Source organism: Equus przewalskii, chromosome 24 (assembly GCF_037783145.1).
Source record: "Equus przewalskii isolate Varuska chromosome 24, EquPr2, whole genome shotgun sequence".
NCBI classification, from domain to species: domain Eukaryota; kingdom Metazoa; phylum Chordata; class Mammalia; order Perissodactyla; family Equidae; genus Equus; species Equus przewalskii.
Window position 1 is genome coordinate 24926829 of NC_091854.1, and position 20641 is coordinate 24947469.

The following is a 20641-nucleotide window of genomic DNA, read 5'->3' on the forward strand; positions in this document are numbered from 1 at the left end:
TCTATAGATTCAACACAATCCCTATCAAAGTTCTAACAACATTTTTCACAGAAATAGAATGAAGAATCCTAAAATTTATATGGAACAACAAGAGACCCTGAATAGCCAAAGGATTCCTGAGAAAAAAAGAACAAAGCTGGAGGTATTACACTCCCTGATTTCAAAATATAGTACAAAGCCATAGTAACCAAAACAGCATGGTAAAGGCACAAAAACAGACATACAGATCAATGGAATAGAATTGAGACCCCAGAAATAAACCCACACATTTAGGGACAGCTAATATTCGACAAGGGAGCCAAGAGCATAAGATGGAGAAAGGAGAGTCTCTTCAATAAATGATGCTGGGAAAACTGGACAGCCACATGCAAAAGAATGAAAGTAGACCATTGCCTTACACCATGCACAAAAATCAACTCAAAATGGATTAAAGACTTGAGTGTAAGACCCGAAACCATGAAACTTCTAGAAGAAAACATAGGCAGTGCACTCTTTGACATCAGTCTTAGCAGCATATTTTCAGGTACCATGTCTGACCAGGCAAGGGAAACAAAAGAAAAAAATGAACAAATTGGATTACACTAAACTAAAATCTTCTGCATAGCAAAGGAAACCATCAACAAAATGAAAAGACAACCTAATAATTGGGAGAAGATATTTGCAAACCATAAATCAGATAAGGGGTTAATATCCAAAATATACAACCAACTCATACATCTCAACAACAAAAAAAAAACCAACAACCCAATTAAAAAATGGGCAAAAGATCTGAACAGACATTTCTCTAAAAAAGTTATCTGGATGGCCAACAGGCATATGAAAGGATGCTCAACATCATTAGCTATCAGGGAAATGCAAATCAAAACTACGATGAGATATCACCTCACTCCGGTCAGAATGGCTATCATTAACAAGACAGGAAACAAGTGTTGGAGAAGATGTGGAGAGAAGGGAACCCTTATACACTGCCTGTGGAAGTGCAAACTGGTGCAGCCACTGTGGAAAGCAGTATGGAGTATCCTTAGAAAATTAAGAATAGATCTACCATATGATCCAGCTATCCCACTGCTGGGTATTTACCCAAAGAACTTGAAAACACAAATGCATAAAGATACATTCACTCCTATGTTCATTGCAGCATTATTCACAATAGCCAAGACTTGGAAGCAACCCAGGTACCCATCAAGGGACGCATGGATAAAGAAGACGTGGTATATATACACAATGGAATACTACTCAGCCATAAGAAATGATGAAATCCAGCCATTTGTGACAACATGGATGGACCTTGAGAGTTTTATGCTAAGTGAAATAAGTCAGAGGGAGAAAGTCAAATACTGTATGATCTCACTCATATGTAGAAGATAAAAAGGACAAACAAACACATAGCAATGGAGATTGGATTGGTGGTTACCATAGAGGAAGGGAGGAAGGGGGAGGGCAAAAGGGGGAATTAGGCTCACATGTGAGGGGATGGACTATAATTAGTTGTGGGGTGGTGAACATGATGTAATCTACACAGAATTCAAAATATATTACAATGTATATCTGAAAGCTATATGATGTTATAATCCAATGTTACTGCAATAAAAAAAGAAAACAAAAAAGAAAATTCCTGAGCTACTTGTCAGGAATTTATATTTATTCAGTTTTTGTTTTTTTTAGTACAGATTCAGGAATTATATAAGCTCTCCAGTTATAGCAAGCTCTTGGATCGTTATGTACAATACTTGGTTCCATTCATGAAGCACTGAAGTTGTAGACCAGTACTCTATAAAGCCTTCAATGTTCATTATTAATATTATCATGGGGCTGGCCCTGTGGCCGAGTGGTTAAGTTCGCGCGCTCCGCTGCAAGCGGCCCAGTGTTTCGTTGGTTCGAATCCTGGGCGTGGACATGGCACTGCTCGTCAGACCACGCTGAGGCAGCGTCCCACATGCCACAACTAGAAGGACCCACAATGAAGAATATACAACTATGTACTGGGGGGCTTTAGGGAGAAAAAGGAAAAAATAAAATCTTTAAAAAAAATTATCATTAATTATATTGCTTAGTTTTCTTCTCACAAGACCTTCTATGTATTTTTTTTACATATTTATCACATTTTAAATTGTGCATTTGTTTGTGTGAATATTTACATAATGCCAGTGTCACTCATTAGACTTCTGTAGGGCAAGGACTATGTTGGTTTGGTTCCAAATATACACTCAACACCAAGCCCGGGTCTAGCACATTGTAAGCTTTCAATTAAATCTATTTCATTAAATTTATGAATGGATTATGCACGTTTTCTAGATTTGGAGAGCACAGACACGAGGAATAAATTAATTTAATGACATTCACAGAACTAGAAAGTGGAAGAGATTGGATTTCTCTATGTTTGGCTTGAAGCTTGTCATCTTTTATACCATATCTTCCTGACTTTTTTCAATCCTTAGCCAAAGATTTTACTAAAAAATAAATACATGGGATAATAAACTTTACCGTTCATCATAGGGCAAATGATTCTGAAGATAGGTCTTATTTTAGAGGAGCTGTAAATGACCTATGCTTGTTAGTTAAATAGAATAGCAAAGAAAAGCATTTACTGCTATTTTTGTATAGACTGTATGCTGTATGCTTTCAGCAAGTGTCTACATTTGCTTAAGATCTCTGTTATCTGCTTCCTAACTGCTCTTCTTGCCGCTGCTCCCCTCCCCTGGCCTTCCAACAATCTTTTGTCAACACAGCAGCAAAATATTGAACAACCCCTTTAAATGGTGAAGTCGGAAAATGTCAAACCTCTGCTCAAAATCTCCTACTTACTTTCCATCTCATCAGATGTAAAATCTAAAGACTTTAAAATGGCTGACAAGACCGTGTATAATCTGAAGGCCCACATCTCCTGCTGCGCTGCATCTTTTTTTTTTTTTTGCCATCCCAGGTGATCGTGCTCCTGCTTCAGGATCTTTGCACATGTTGCTTGAGTCTTGAAAGAAACATTGTTCCCCTAGTCATCCACATGGCTTGCTTTCTTACTTCTTTCTGATTTCTAATCAAGAGTCACCTTACCAATTAGGCTTTTATGACCAGTGCTTATCGCCACAAGACATACTTTGTTTTTCTACATTTACTTGTTTACTTTGGATGTAGGATATAAGCTCATGAGGGGAGGATTTTCTTTGATTTGTTTGCTGCTGTATCCCTGGCAGTTAAAAAAAGCATCTGATACAAGGTGTACAGTAAATGTTTGTTGAACGAATGAATGGATATTTGAGAGAAAGTTTAATAGGTGTGCTCTCTATTCATTCCTCTAGGTACTGCAAACTGTATTCCGCATAGTAAATTAGCACATCAGAACACAGAGCATTTGGGGCATTTAAGCTTAATTACCTATAGACATAGTTACATTCACTAAAACTCAGTTTGATGCATAACTTTTACACCAAATAAGGTGTTATTATTTAAATTAAGGAAATTTAAATTAATAAATATGTTATAATTTATAAATTTAAATTATATATTCACATATAATTTTTATATTCATATAATTTTTATATAATTAAATCATATTTATTTAAAATATAAATATCTATTATAAAATGTAGAATTTATAAGTATACTTATATTATAAATAAATACCTATATAAATTAAATAAGGAAATTTAGAAACATCTAAATTTCCACCCTGGCACAGTTGCTTACTGTTTGAAAATGAGCATGTTACCTAAATATGCTAACTCTCATTTCTCAAAAATAAAATGATAAAACTATTCTCAATACCCTCTCTTATTCAGTTATTCAACAAATCGTATTTATTAAGATACTACTACATGGCCAGGTACTAAAGTACTATCTTACAGAATTGTTTTGTAGAATGGTATGTAAAGTACTTGGTCCAGAATAGGATCTCAATAATGAAAAATTATTTGCATTTGCAATGAATCAAAGAAAACATAGGCTGTAATGTAACGCTCAAGTCTGGCTGTCTTTTTCATAGCAAGGGTTTAGTGACATCCACTGCGTCTTTCTCACCTGAGGCAGAGGGGATGTCGAGTGGTGATTAAGGGGGTGTCTGGAGGGGGAATATTCAATTTGGTGCTGCCTCTTGCACCCACTGGCTGAGGAATTTGGGGCAAGTGCTTTATTTTATTTATTGTTTTTAACTCCTCTGTCTTCATTTTATTTGTTTGTAGAGGGAATGGAGAAAACAGCACCTGTGTCATTTCATGCCATGAGGATTGAGTGAATCAATATAGCTAAAGCACTTAGAATAGAGCCCAACTGATAAAGGAATTCTTTGCTAGCTGTTATCTGCCCTATATTTTATTGAATTTAATTTCTACTCTTACACAATCTTTCAAGTCTTTTGAAAGTAGATGGTATATAAATAAGATAAAAAATAAAGTTTGAAATAGTTCAGTTAGTGATATTTGGTGAACTTCTCATCAAATGCTTAATCCTTTTGATCCCTTCAATGTGAGTTTTGCTAATATGTGCAATGAAAATATTTCCCTTTTTTCTCTTATTACTAATGAATCTTTATTGAGTGGAGAATTGTCATACCACTGTTGTGTTCTGTATTAATCCAAATTGACAGCGAATGTAGAGTGGACAGCGGGCCCTTTTAATTTCATTTTTTTGTTCAACACATATTTATTGATCATTTACTTTTTTAATTTGGGTTACAAAATAAGTAATACAAAATAAATAACGTTAATAATAATGACACAGAGTCTTTTGGAAACCTACTCCTATATGATAAAGGCAAATACAAATGGATGTGAAAAATTCTAAACTGCAAAACGATCAACATATTTCTCAAGGAAGTCAGGCAAAGCTTCATGGAGAAGCTCAACACTTGAGCTAATCTGTAAATAAGTAAGACTTCTTCAGGCAGGTTAAAGGAAAAGGAATTTTAAGATAGGAATGCAAAGCATGGAGACATAAAACAATGCATGATTTGGGGTGAATTAAAATTACTACATTATTGCTAGGGTATAATGTGTGGAGGAGGCATGGCAAGAGGCAAGGCTCTAGAACTAGACAAGGACATGATCATAATGGGATTTTTTAAGACTCAAAATAGTTTGGATTTTAGTTTGTTGGCTGTAAAGTGTTTCAAGCAGCAGAATTATCTAATCAGGATTATATTTTAGAAAAGTAATAGATGGAAAGAGAGAGCAAAAGACTGGAAGTAGAATTACCAGTTTAGGTTATTGCAAACAGACAATGGACAGATAAAATGAGTTTGATTTTATTGAATGGAATAAAGCACTTTCTATGATAAGATAACTGTAATTCATCTCATTGTAAAAATGGAATTTAAATATTTCAAGGGAGCAAGCACTTATGACAAATACTGTAAGAATACTAGTAGAGTAGTAACTAATTAATATTTTGCTTTCTTGTTTTAAAACATTAATTTCCATAACCTATTAATTTACCCCCATTTAGGAGTTAGTTTTCTTAATAACATACAGGTTTTAGTGAATAATTTTTTGAAACTTAAGTTGAGAGTGTCAGGTTACAAAACTTGAGTTTTGGAAACATATATTAGAAGTCTAGAGTTTAGAATTGCTTTTAGATTAATGGAATATTTACTTAGCAATATTGTTAAGATGAAATGTTAATATTCTATTTCATCACTGTATAATCAGAGAATTTTATGCCACGTTAAAATCTTTCTGTCATCCAAATGTATTTCTCCTATATTTAAAATTAATGTTTGAATCTTCTAAATGAACCGGAAAGAACATGTTTTTTCTTATAGCCAATAATATACTTCTAAATTGTTTTGAAATAATATAATTTCATACTTGATGCTTATTTTAGTATTTACAAAATCTGTCTGAATTATTAAAATATAAATTGATGCCATATTACATTAAAATACGCTGCCGTCTTTTAGGAATTATTAAAGGTGCCACGACTGTGCCATTGACTCGGAAACTGAGTAGAACTTGTGATGTGGAAGAATCTCCTTTCCTGATGGAGCTCAGACTGCTCCAATAGAAATAGCATTGTAAGCCTTTCGACCTGTACATTTCTGTAATAAATTTTAGGGTTTTTACTGAATAAATTATTTAAAATCTGTTCTAATCACCTTTCAACCAACTAGGAAGCTTTATTGGGCTAGATGACCCAGCATGGAAATTCTGACAGCATACAGTTGATCCTTGTTATTTGTGAATTCTTGATTTGTGAATTCACTATAATTTATTTGTAACCCCAAAATCAACACTCAGGGCACTTCACGGTCATTTGTTGACAAGCACAGGGCAGGAAAAAATTTGAGTTGACCAATACACATCTTCCCAGGTGAAGTCAAACTAGGTGATGCTCTTTCTTCTTGCTTCAGCTCTCATACTGTAAACAGGTGTCCTTTTTGCAGTCTATTTAGGGCCATGTTTTGCACATTTTTTGCCTTTCGTTCATGATTTCACTGTTTAAAATGGCCCCCAGCCATGGTGCTGAAGTGCTTTCTAGTGTTTCTCAGTACAAAGGGCTGTGCTGTGTCTTGTGGAGAAATGTACATGTGTTTGGTAAGTTTTATTCAGGCATGAGTTATAGTCCTGTTGGCTATGAGTTCAATGAGTTAATGAGCCTTAACTCATGTTAAGGCTGTGAGTTTCAGTGCCTTAAAATGTTAAACGATCTTTAAACAGAAGCACACAATTAGGTTATATATTGATCTGGTCATGAAAAGATTGTGACCAGAGGCTCCCAGGAACCTAAGCTTATATTTTCCCTAGGAGCAACAGTTCAGTATTTGCTGATTCAGTGATTCCAGCAGTTTAATAGAACATAACTACCGGACATTATGAGAATTGACTGTATGTACAATTTCTAGCTGGTAACATTGGCAACGTGAGATAGAAGATGCATAAACAGTATTTTGCTTTCTTTCATATATATTAAGCAATGTTGAAAAGTGTGTATGAATTCATGCTTTGGGGTAGAAGATTCCTGAATCATGTCATGCTATGTAAAATAGATAGAACAGGTTTACAAAATCTAACAGATCTAAAATTTCTTAATCTCCTGGATAGTCAAAACAAGATAGGTTGTGTCAGAGAGAGAAAGTTCTAAAAGTTGTACATTTCAAACTTAATAACAGAAAAGCGAAGGCATTTGTAGCAGCCTAGACACAGTAATCTACCCTTACATCCTGGATATATGTTTTGAATATGAACAGATAAGGAATTGACATATATATGGAAAAAAATTCTCTACCACATATTGTTACCAAAACAAAGCAAGGAAAAACAAAGCAAAACAAGAATACTGAATAAAATAAATTATTAGTGAGACATAGAATTAACTTGGGATCAGGGCCTAAATATGGTGTACTGGAAAATCAGATTAAGGTGCTATATTTAGATAAATCTGAAAGGATAAATCTAGCTCTCTCTATAAATCTCCTATTAACCTAAAACAAAGAGAATTTAATTTCCAATTCAAATTTAAATTAAAAACCTTGATCAAGTATATCCTAATAGCACAATGGTATTTATCCAGAATTCACATCATACAGAAATTGATATAGTTATTTTTAGAAATATTTTCAAGTGGCATAAAACAGCACTATTAGTAACGTAATATTTGAGATTCTTAATGCATATAATTAGGTAATGAGAGTTAATCATTATAGTAGATATAAATCAGTAAAAGTTACGTACATGACAGATTTTATTTTTCTACACTGTTATAAGTGTAGTCAAATTGTGTTTTTTGTTTTTGTATTATTTATAGGAAAAGTAATTTTGTTTACTTTAGAAATGTACCTAGTATCAAGAGTACTTGAACAGTAACACAGAAATGTAACTATGACAGACTCTGCCCCAAAGTCCAGTATGAAAACAGATAAATAAACCATTCTTAAAATTCTAGATTATTTACTCTTCAATCCCCAGAACACCCATAAAGATAAATTTTATTTTTCCTCCACTAAATTAAAGCTTATTCATTTGCCTATCTCAGAAACTTATCTCTCTACAGAATCAAAGTGACTCTTTTTTTTTTTTACTTTTTGAAGAAGATTAGCCCTGAGCTAACATCCATGCCCATCCTCCTCTACTTTATATGTGAGACACCTACCACAGCATGGCATGCCAACCGATGCCATGTCCGCATCCGGGATCCGAACCGGCGAACCCCAGGCCACCAAAGCCCAACATGCGAACTTAACCACTGCGCCACCAGGCCGGCCCCCTGAAGTGACTCTTTTAACTTTAGGGTTTGTAAGGACATATGCAGTGATTTTAATTGAGGCAAGAAGTGTACCTTTATGGTGTACAAATAATTTCATATGACTTGGATGACCTATCTTGATTAATATAACTGAATCATTCAGTATCATTCTAAATATTATGAGAGTCATACTTAAAGAAATATAGAACATGTTATTGAGAACTATTTTAAGATATATAAGTAATGAAAAAGTAAGGGCAAATTTTATTTAATTATTATTCGTGTTTACTCTATCCTTAATTTATAGCTCAATCCATTTATCTGTTATAATTGCCTGATTAATATAATTTACTTTTAGTAATCATATTACATGATGGCTTTCAAATACAATATTAATATAAAGCAATCTTTTGTCTTTCTAGAAATATATTATCTTACTTTATGGAAGCATAACATTGTACCCTGGGAACTTAATAACACTGTGCTATAGGAATATTTACATATCAGTTCTTTAATTGCCTCCAGGCAGAGTCAGTGCCCTTTCTCTGTGGCTATAACTCCTTGCAGTTGTGTAGGGCAGACGCAGGAGTGAGACAGTGTGAATCTCAGCTTTATCAGCTACTAATTTAGTAACCTGGGGCAATACAGTTAACCTATCTATGCTTTGACTTATCTCATCGCACAAATGGAAATAAAGTATTTCATAGCTTTGTAGTGGGGATTAAATTAAAGAATACGTTGAATCTATTAAGACAGTCTGTCATATAAGTGCCTCATAGGTGTTAGCAATTATTGTTACTGTAAGTATATTTTGTATATAATATCGTGAGTAAATTATTAGCTCACAGTAGCAGAGATTAGTAAACCTATCAGAGGTTTGATAAAGAGCTGTTGAATAAATAAATGAAGGCTCTTACTTATTATAAGAACCTAAAATCAGTCAAGAGATACTTTTTGAGTGACTGTGTGTCACTGAGCCCTGGAGGTATTGCAGAGAACAGGACAGATATGATCTCTGCTATCATGGTACTTCAAATCTAATAGTGAAAATAAAATACACACATATATGTATATGTTTACATATAAAATCTATTATAATTGCGGTATATAACTATTATTCAATGCATTGTAGTTTAAATTCTTCTTGTCACAGATCAAATTTTTAGTATCTCAACTCATTATACTGCAACTAGAAACATGTAGAAACTGCTTGTTTTAAAGGAATAATATTCAAGACGATAATTAATTTGTAATTCACTTTGAATGATAAATATGACATATCAAGAATAATAATTTATCTGGTATCAAGTATATTCTATGATGATGACACCGTGATAAGTTCACCATTATTTTATTTATCATCACCTTGATACTAGTGGTTTACACTATAAACCACGTCATTGCCCCTCCCATCCTTCTTCAACTTTTGGAAGAAATAAAAATAATAATAATAAAAATAAGAACAAGTCCTAATGTTAGGAGTTCCCTGCAGATACAAATGTTTCCTTCTTTACATAATAACTAATGTGTGTTGAATGCTTAAAATATGTCAAGTACTGTTCTAAGGGTTTTCCAGTTGTCATATCATCTTATTAAAGCCTCGCAATGTCTCTCTCAAGTAGGTATTATTATTAAACACATTAACAGAGAGAGAAATTGAGATAAAATGAAGCTAAGTACTGTGTCCTCATTCATGATCTGGTGACAGAGATAGAACTCAAGTCTAGCTCCAGAATTTGCATTCTTACCAACCCCCTGGTGTGTTGTCTCTATTATGAAGTTTTATTTTGGATAATCTGGAAAGAGAGCAATGTTAGGATCCACTAAGTTTGGAGTTAACTCCCCTTTGATGTCTTTTTCATTATTTTATTTAAAGACCTAAAAAAAGTGGAAAAGTAAAATATGAAAATACATGTTTCTAACTGTAAAATATGGTAAAAAGCTATTTCACAGATTTTTGAAGAATATGCATTAGATAGATTTATCATGTAGGTTTAGGGTTTATTATACTGGTTAGTCTTTAGTTTATTCAGTAGCTCTATACAAGTATTAATTAATGTAAAATCTGAAGTCATATTAGATCTGTGCTGTCATTTTCTTTTTATTTTATGATAGGAGTGATTTTTAATTTGGGTGATTTCTGGGTAAAGTAACAGCTCAAGAAAGAAGTAGTTCAAGGATTTAAAGTATCTGCAACATATAACATCCCTCTTCCTCATGTGGTCGTGCAGTGTTACACAGCTTCAGAATCTTAACACCTGTAGACAGTCTATCTATGGTCGGAGTTAGTGTGTAAGGACAGTATTTGTGGGCTCTGTTACACACATTTTTAGAACATGAGCAATTGTTCCACATTCTCAGAGTACAAGAGAAAAAAAAATATATATCTCTTCTAAAGTTCTCATGTAGAATTAATTAATTAACTCTGATTAGCCTCCTTATAACTCTGGTAGAGAGGGAAAATCAGGTATCTGGAGCATTCTGGGTTCTGGCCCTATCTGAATATTTGTTATTTGAATTTAAGTAATTCACTTAATCTCTGGGACTCAGTTTTTTTCCCTCTGTTAAAACAAACAAACAAGGGAAGTCCTCATTTTTAAGGTTATATTTGCCGGAGTGCAGCTCCAGCTGGTAGGGTTCCTGAGGGATGAAAGGCCTCGGCGAAAAGAGAAGTTATGGTGAGACTGGAAGAGAGGTTTCCAAGTCTGATTTATTCAAAGCATTCAAGCACTTATGTAGGGTCCAGGTCATGTGTTTATGATTTCATGGAATTGTCTCAGTATATAATTTTGGCAAACAAAATGGGTATATAAGCATATCTTGTTATAATATTAGCCCAGTATGTCTGTGAGAAGCAAGCAACCTTTATTAAATATAGATATTGACCTTTTTTATATGTCTATTAGGCGTCTAGATGTTTAAGACTGATTGCAAAACGGGGTGTAACATCTAGATTCAGTTCCTCATGGGTCGAATGGCCCTAAGCCTCTATCTTTATTCCTGTAATAATGAAAGCAGTATTGTAAAGTGTAAGGGGATTGAAAGCCACACAGGCACAGTGCTTGGGGTTTCTCTTTTACCATTAACTATATTGTAGGGTTTCCAATCCTCATCATAATCCCAGTTCCCCTGTGTTAATATATTATGATATTTTTCTGCAACTTTATCAGGATCGTGAGTTGCCTTAGGAAGGGGTAGTTTTTGCATGCCTCTGCCCCTGGGTGGGTGCCACCATTTACCTCCTGTCCTAACAGGCCTAGGATAATATCTACGTCCTAGAAGGACCTGAGGAGGGAATGTTCTCCTTTGAGGCTGATTATTAGAAGGCTTCTTCTTTGAGGGTTGTCTAAATTTCTTTACTGCCTCTCCAGGAGGGGGTCAGAACGTTTTTTCCCTTCAGGCTGTTGTTCCCCGAACCCTGCCTAGAAGGCCAGGTTACACCAGCGTTCTTTCCCCTGCTCCGAGAGATTTTCCCCAAGATATCCCCATGTACAGAAAAAGAACAGCGAGAGCAATATTGCTAAGATTAGTAGCATGAGTAGGATCACGAGCGGCCGACCGCCATCTTCCGAGGGTCCGCCTTGCGTTCCCTCATCTCTCTCCCGGACCGTGTCCTTGGGTAGAGGCTTAGAGGACTGGTGGGCGGCTCTGGGCATATATTCATGGTGATTCTGTAAGTATAGCAAGAAATATGATCTAAGTTTCTAATCAAAATGCCATGTTATGGAAATTTTCTTGTATTAAGAAAGCAAATGTTTTTGTAAAACTATCGTGGTTCCATTTCCATTTCAATTCTTTCGATGCAGCATTTATGTGGACTATAAGGGAAGGAGTCAGACAGTTCTCATTAGATTATTTTTTAAGTTTCACTGAACACAAAAGTCTCTTCTAATCTCTTTTTGGTATCTCTTCTATACACAATGATGGAAGGCTCTAGGGCAATTTTTAGGTAAATTTTATTCCAAACTTTGATATTTCCTCCTTTAAATATACTTTTGTTATTGTATCTGAGAAAGTTTACAATTTTTATTTAGTGAAAATTATATAGCTTCATTTTAGATTGCCTTTTCCGATTTTATTTTCAGAATTGTCTTTAGCTACTCAAAACAATGGAAATTTATGTGAACAACAAAATTGAGTAGCATAAAAAGAAAGTGATCAATAAATCACTTTGTTGAAATACTTAAAAGGTTGTTTATCTCTAAATTTTTTTGTAAATTCAAACAGAACGAATAAATAAATTACAAATAAAATAAGAACAACAGTTAATTGTTTCCAGGATGAATTTTAGGAAAGAATTTTGGCTGAAAATAAATTATTTGATGATTGAGTATTGACTATTGTGTCCTATTTTCCTGAGTGCAGAGAGTTGACTGCTTTCATTTGCAGTTTGGATACTAGGGTACTTAGTTGGGTACTTAGGAATAAAACATTGTTGATGTTGGAAAAGGAACAAAGATTAGGAGCATATTCTCCTCATATCAGATTTAAGTTTCCTGCCAGAGAGTGATTGGTTGATATTGCCGTCTTTCAGGTTGTTATTTCCCTTCTTTCTTAGTTGAGATATGGGTTGAGATTCTCTATTTCAAATTGAGATTTCTCAATTTCAATATGGGGTAATTCTTGTTGGAAAGGCCATTTCCTAGATCTAAAAGTCCACATAAAGTGAGGTTTCTGTCAACGGTTTGGAAGACTTCCTAACATGGGAAGTGAGGCTGATGAACCTGAAGGAGAATGGAGTGTAGAGCTTTTCAGAGAAGTATCTTACTACAAAGTATCTTTGTTTTTGTAACTGAATCTCATCTCTAGGCTCCATGATATGAGGTACACTGAATAGTTCTGTCCCACAGGTTTTCTCTCATCCAATTTCGGTACTTTAAATTTCTCTCTAGTCAGTCTTCGCATTTTCTAACTTTTCGGAAGACAAGTACCTTGCATGACTGTGCCTGCATGTGCCTCTTTATGATTATGTATGTGATTATTCGAAATGAAATCCAATAGGATTGCATCATCAAAGGAATGAGGACTGGGGGATACAAGGGTCTCTACATGAGTCCATCTCCAGTGCCAGATGGAAGGTGACATCAATGCCTCAGGAGGGCCGTACTGACATTCCTGAGTCAAATACTACTCAACTTTTGTTATGGTTCCTGAAGCCTTGTGTTCCTCTAGAGACTGTTTTATATATATATATATAAAATTCAATCAGCCAAACACATAACAGATAATAAACAAATATTTACCAAATCTCTTTGTTATGAATATTTAGCATGGTTTGTAGAGTACACAGTAAAATTTAAGGAGGGGGAGGCCTATGAAACTCTGTATGTATTTAAATGATCATTTATTCAATTATATTTTAATTATTTGCTTGCAGTTTGTCGTTCCTACAGGAGGCTGAGTTTCTTAAGGACAGGGACCATAGCTATTCATCTTAGTGTTAACATTTACCGCAGTGCCATGGAAATGGCTGTTCTTTGAAGAAAGAGGGAAGAGGAAGATGCGAGGCATTCCTCATAGTGTCCTTACTGAATGAGTCACATGCGAAAGGTACGGATTTGATGTTTGTCAGAGAAATTGATGGAAATTAACCAGTTACAGATTACAAAACATTTAAATTGCAAATAAAAAATAATTTTAGATAGTAATAGAAGAAATGAAATATGGTCTTCAAGGTGGAAGAGAGAGAAGGAAGGAAGGAAAACAATTTTTGAGCATCTTCTGTGCTCCAGTACAGGTTCTGTACTGGAACTTTACTAAATTATCTCATTTCATGCTCACAGCAGCCCCACATAAGGAAGTTAGTAACTCCTTTGCATGTAAATATTATTTGTAGGTAACTTACCCAAGGCCATGTGACTAGTGCATGTCAAAACCAAAATGAGAACGCAGGTCGTTAGGCCTTCCAAATTTCTCTACACCACCCAGCCTCTCTAATCAAGACAGATTAGAACTCTGGAAAGAATGGGTCTAACGTAAGAAAATTACAGACATTTCATTTTCACGCTTTTAATAATTGGAAACTGAGTACCAATGCCTTTCATTGTATAATATTCTGGAATGTGTGCAAATGCAATGTTTTTAGTCTGATATTTAATTGGTATTGATTTTAGATGTATTATTCTCTGGTTTTAAAATCCCCATCAGTTCCACGTAGAGATCAGGGTAATCTATATACACACCTTCCCATGTAATAGAGTAGTTTCACTACTTAGAGAAAGCATGAATCCCTTAGTAATCTATGAAATCACATTTGCTTTAAATGATTTGTAATTCTGGAATTTAACTTTATTTTCCATATGCTGTATCTTAAACTTGCAACTGTCCTTCATTCCTCTCAATCCTCTTTTACAGCATAGAGAGCACCTATTCAGAGAAATAGCCCATAATCAATAATTAATATTGAAATGAGAAAATCATAATTTACATGTATGATTGAACACACAAAAGAGACCCAATTATTGATTATTTCCAATGATGGATTAGATATTAGTATAGATATTCTAAAATTGTATTTAATTCAAAGTCTTCACTTTTGATTTTCTAATCTCCATGATCTCACTTTAAGAGATTGACCTTCATAAATATATTTTGTTTAAGATTATTCCCAGTTCTTGACTGTTTCAAATGTCATGTCTCATAATCTTAATCATGTTACTTGGTGCTCCAGACCTAGAGTGGCTTCCTATTATCAATGAAATTAGTATTAGACTCCTCAAAACTCACTTTGTTCACCTCTCCCATTATTTATTAAGTCTGTTCTATTCTCATTAAGTAATTCTCTTTACTATACAAAACACTGTACTTTGTGCCTCCACGTCTCACTGGCTTTTTGCTCCTTCTTCCCTAAAATAATAGTACTATTTTGCACATGCTTTGTATTTCATGTTTTACAAAATGCTTTTACAAGTATGAGTGTATTTCATACTTCTTTGCTACCCTCCAATTCATCCTTCACACACCAACCTTCACAGAAAGCACCATGTGTTGATATACCCAAGTACATCTGACGCTGTCCCATTGCAGCACCTTGGCTCACAATATTCTGCTGAAATATACAGTGATACCTTTCTCACTCCATCCTTTCATCATGCTCTTCATGTTCAACATTCTTCTAGGCCAAGAGGAAACATGACCTCCTGTGCAAAAGTTTTCCTATAAGGGCAGCTGTAATGGATTGCTACTGCCTCCTCAAGACTATCTTAGCTTTTACACTTTGCTTTTAACAGGAACTGCACCTTGATGGAGATATATTCACATATATGTAACATCTCTTTGTATATTTTGAATTCCTTGAGGATAGAAGCTGTATTAACATTTCTCTGTATTTCGGTATATCTACATCCTTCGGTATACAGTCAGATTATAAATCTTTGTTAAAATTTGGTGAAAACAAACTCATAACAGAGATATCTTTATCCTGTAATTATCTGGATTGAGAAATGAAAACTTAGCTACATAGCCAGCTGGCTGTTTTTCAAGCCTTTACTGTGTTCACCTTTTAATTCACTTTGTTATCCTGCCTTTTCAATGTCTCATGTCCGTCTGTTGTTTTCTTTAGAGGGAAGAAAAAGAGACTCTGAGGAGGTTAGATAGTTTCACACTTGTGTGGTAACAGGATGAAATTCGTGGAAATATAAGGATGGGTAACGACCTCTATTGTTTTATGCGTCTGTTTTCCTTCGCTTCTCTCCTGCCCAGCTCCACAGAATGGAGTGTGTTTTCCTCATCCTTCCAGAGATACAAAAAACACTTGATAAAAGTAAAAAAATAGGCCCTATAATACAATTGAAACTATTTTCTATTACTTTAAGAGAAAAAGTATTACTTAAAAATCTATCAGAGCACACAGTGTTATAGGCTTGTTTTTCAAGGCCGGACTATAACACCGTTATGGCCATGGTAATGGTTGGTAACACAGCTCATTTAACTACCTAAGGAGATTTTTTGGTCTCACCTTCTCTCTAAGGAAGCCAAATGTCCTTACCTGAATGGATTAAAATGTAGCATAAACATGGTTTATGTGCTTGGCTGTGCATTAGAATTACCTTGAAAGCTTGTTAAAATATAGACTCTAAGGCTGCTCTACTAGAGCCTGATTCAGTAGCTGTGAATATGTCCTGTTTGTAGTTTTAAAAATACCCATCCCCCAGGCCAGCCCTCATGGTCTAGTGGTTCAGTTTGGCGTGCTCCCCTATGGCAGCCTGGGTGCGGTTCCCAGGCATGGACCTACACCACTTGTCTGTCAGTGGTCAAGCTGTGGTGGTAGCTCACATACGAAAAAGAAGATTGGCAGCAAATATTAGTTTAGGGTGAATCTTCCTCAGGAAAAAAGAAAAAAACAATCATCGCTCATGTGATCCAGACGCAAGCAGCTCATGAGCCAGTATTTAGTAGATTCCCTCTGCATCTGTGTCAGTGAGATTGTGTATTGGTGGATTATCTGAGGACCTCACTAAATGGATGCCGTAAATCAAGACCAAAATTTTACTTCCTTTACAGAGCTCTACCCTATTTATTCCTTCATTCCTTCTATTTCCCATTCTTCCTAAAAATAAAATTAATTAATAAGGACCACTTATGTTCAGAAGATTATGTGATTAGTGCAACATGGCTCCTGCTCTCTAGTTGTTCACAGTATAGATAGAGAACCACATAAATTAACAAGCAGAATTATTACAATGTCATATGTTCTGGAATAGGTATGTACACAGTTATTTGGGAAGAAGCATGATAAAGCAATAAATTCTGTCAAGGTGGACAAGATCTCACATAGCATCAATAATTATAATAAGAATAACAGTAATAGGGGCTGGCCCTGTGCCATAGTGATTAAGTTCGGCGAGTTCCACTTCATTGGCTCAAGTTCAGATGCCAGGTGTGGAACTGGGGCACCACTCATCGATGTCCATGCTGTGGTGGTGACCCACATACAAAATAGAGGAAGATTGGCACAGATGTTAGCTCAGGGCAATCTTCCTCAAGCAAAAAGAGGAAAATTGGCAACAGACATTAGTTCAGAGTGAATCTTCCTCAGCAAAAAAAAAAAAAAAAGAAGAAGAAACACTCACATAGTACTTACTATAGTTATAAATCCTTTTTATACATTACCTCATCTAATCTTTAGAACAATCCTGAGATAGATACTACCATTATCCCCATGTTAAATGTCAGGAAAGTGATGCAAAATGAGGTCATGTACTTGTCCCAGATCTCAGTTTTGAATGATGGAGCAAGGACTCATATCCAGACATTCTTGATTTAGAACTTGTGTTCTTACTCAAAAGAATTTATGAAGGAGGCAACATTTTGGCAGATAGTAAAGGATAGCAAAAATCATTTCACCAAAAGAAAGAAAAGAAGATGGAAAGGCAAATGTGAAGAGAAGCTTATGGAAGTTGTTAGCAGGGCAGTCTTCCAGAGGTCGTCTGAAGGAGTGGATATGAAATGGGTTAACTATAGTGAGAAGCTATCACTTTCTTCTCTCTCCCTGTTCTCCTTGCTTGCTCCTCAGCCAACAAGCTTCATGCGTTCATTCATCATGAACTTGCTGTGGTCTTCTGGGCAGGGCATGAATCACTGATATGGACCTTCCTGGACACTTTTGGAATTCTTCCATGACCTTTAGAGATCGCAATGAAAACTTTTAGAAATACTAATGATTGTTGGCAAAATGCACATCTTTTGGGAATAGCTTAATAAGGTATATTTGTGAATGACTCAATGTTGACTTAAAAGGCTATAATGAATCTTAGATGCAGGTCATAGTTCCAGGATCAGGATTATTTCACATAATTCACTATTTGGGAGGCTAAATCAAGAGTATGCTTATTGAGTTTTGAATGAGAGGAAGTTGAACATGGTTGATAGGATCTTGGATACTATAGGTTAGAATTCAAATTAACTTTGACAAATTAGAGAGATATTCTGCTTTATAGGAGATGAAGAGGACCAATTCAGAGTGTACTTTGGGCACAAGATAGATAAAAAGATGGCAAGTGACTAGCTAAGAGTAATATTTTAGAAAGAAAACGGAGATTCAAGGACTAGCTAAAGCCCATTATTGCTTTGTTTGTATTAATTCAGGAGAAGTCTAGATTTTTCTTTGTAATGAAGAAACACATAATTTCATTTACTTATTTGATAACTTGTGAAATGCATTTGAAAACTATCTGGGATTACCTCATATCAGCAAATCAGTTTCCAGCAATAAAACTATAAAAATAACTTCATAGGTGCCATTCATAAAAATCAGCACTACGTTTTTTTAAAAAGTTGGCATTTGATAAAAATAATTTTTAAATCAATTATCATATCATTACTCCAAAGAGAATTATGAGGGAGATAGTTAACTCCTTTCTTAAAAGGCAGATTTTAACTTTTAGTGTGAACTGTGGACTGCTTGCTTTGCCAGAATTAGTTTGGCAAATGATTCATGTGATATTTCCAGCAGTGAAATCTGAAAAGTACCCTACCCAATGTGGTTGCTTAAACAGCTAAATCCTCTGCAATCAGAGAACTCCTACTGGCCTAGTGATTATCTGTGTGAGATATTCTAGTGCACTGAGCAACTGTGTAAAGATCATGTGGATGGATTGTTCATTTTACTAACTTCTTAAAGGGATTGAGTGGAAAAATTACACAGTGCACTGTTCTTTGTACAAAATCTGCTTTTTGATAAAGGCAGAATGTCTTAAAAGATGTGGAATTTAGAAATGTAATTTTCATTACATGTTGGAACAGATTTTCTTATTTGGGAAAACGTATTTGAAGTCTGAGGGTGAATCTAATTCTCTAAACAAATTTTAATTTACAGACATTTTAGAATACATTAGAAAGTGTGATCATTAGGTTTCTTTAAAAATCAACTTTAAAAAAATGAGTAAAAGGATATATTGATTAGCATGAATATAATGCTAAAGGATTTAACAATTAGTTGAAGTATATCTTCTAGATTGTAATTTTGCTTTTTCCAGACTTGAACACTGCTTTTGCAATAAAGACTAAAATTTCTCAATTGATAAATGTTATCTTTGTGGAAATATAAATCATTTACTTTAGAAAAATATGAAATTTAATATGTACTTCTGGCCCTTTAAACAAATTAGATGGTAGAATTCACTCTTGAGAACTAAAATGTCATTTACAATAAAATATTGTTTTATATATGTACATATCTCTCTGTGTGCGTGTGTAATTACCTGACTATAAACTAAAAATATCAATAAGACCTAATACTCTAGATTCTCAGATCAACTTGTTTAAGCATTACAGCAGCAAAACGGAATGATGCTGTTTATGTGAAGACTTTATGGGCTTTTCTACAAGTGGAGTGGGCAAAATAATCGTTTTCAAAAATAGAAAATTGATGATTTAATCACCCACAGGTATAGAAATGCAAACCCCCATTTTTTTATTCCGTTAGGAATTTAATTTAATGCCTGCCTTGTGCTTGGGAAGAGGGAGAGGTGGAGCAGGGTAGATTAAAGTGGAATACTACTCAGGCTCTTCTTTGAATTTTTTTTTCCTTTTGAATTCTGGTAGTGGGGACATATTAACAATATGGTGACAACAGTGTAGTCAGCAAAGTGTACCTTTGTGATAATTCCCTTTCTCTGTTTTTCCATCACCCTATTTATGACATCCATTTTAAGATGCTACATTGTAAGGAAGAAAATTTTATTAAAATGCCACAAGATTAGACTATTTGAGTTTCATTTTCTCAAAGAAATACAGCTGAATGAAGACATGAGCACTTTACCATTGGAAAGGCTCCGATCGCTGTTTGGTGCACAGGTGTCTCCAGACTTCTTCTTTGGGAACTTCAAGATGTCTGTGCTGCTCAGCATACTCTACATCATACGAATAGTTACTGATGGAAGGTCAGCTGGGGCTTTCCTAATAATATCAGCCTGTATTTAAAGCTCTTTGTATGTGCCAGGCATTATTCTAAGAGCATTGCATCTATTAATTCATTTAATGCCTACAACTTTATTAGTCAGGTACTTTATAATCGCTATCATTACAATGAGGAAAGTGAGGCGCAGAGAGGTTAAGTAACTTGGCCAAGGACGCAAAATAGTAGGAGAAGCAAATATTCTAACTTAGGCCTTCTGGCTCCATTGTCTGGAATCTTATTCACTTGTGCTCTGGATAACACTGGGTAAAATTACAGGTCCACATCCTATGAAATTCAAACCTTTCTCCAATACTTTGTGAATTCGTTGTAATTTTTTTTTTTGTAATACTTACTTCTGCTTATTTGCAAATATGCAATCACTTATTGTTCTATACCAACCAGTGTCTCTTACTTGATTTTCACCAGGGAAAACCCCCTGTTCATAACAAAGGCTTTGTTACGGTAAAGAAATGGTCTAAACTTAGCTTACTTAGCAAAGCCGAACAGGTCAAATGTAACGTAAACATTGACGTTCTCAGAATTTTCTTTTTTCAGTTCCTTCACTCCAAG

At 34.8% G+C, this 20641-nt stretch overlaps 1 protein-coding gene across 2 annotated transcripts in view; it reads left to right on the forward strand.

Moving 5' to 3' along the window:
• Nucleotides 1-20641, forward strand: part of NEGR1 (neuronal growth regulator 1) — an 817887-nt gene that overhangs the window by 32722 nt on the left and 764524 nt on the right. The window lies entirely within an intron of this gene.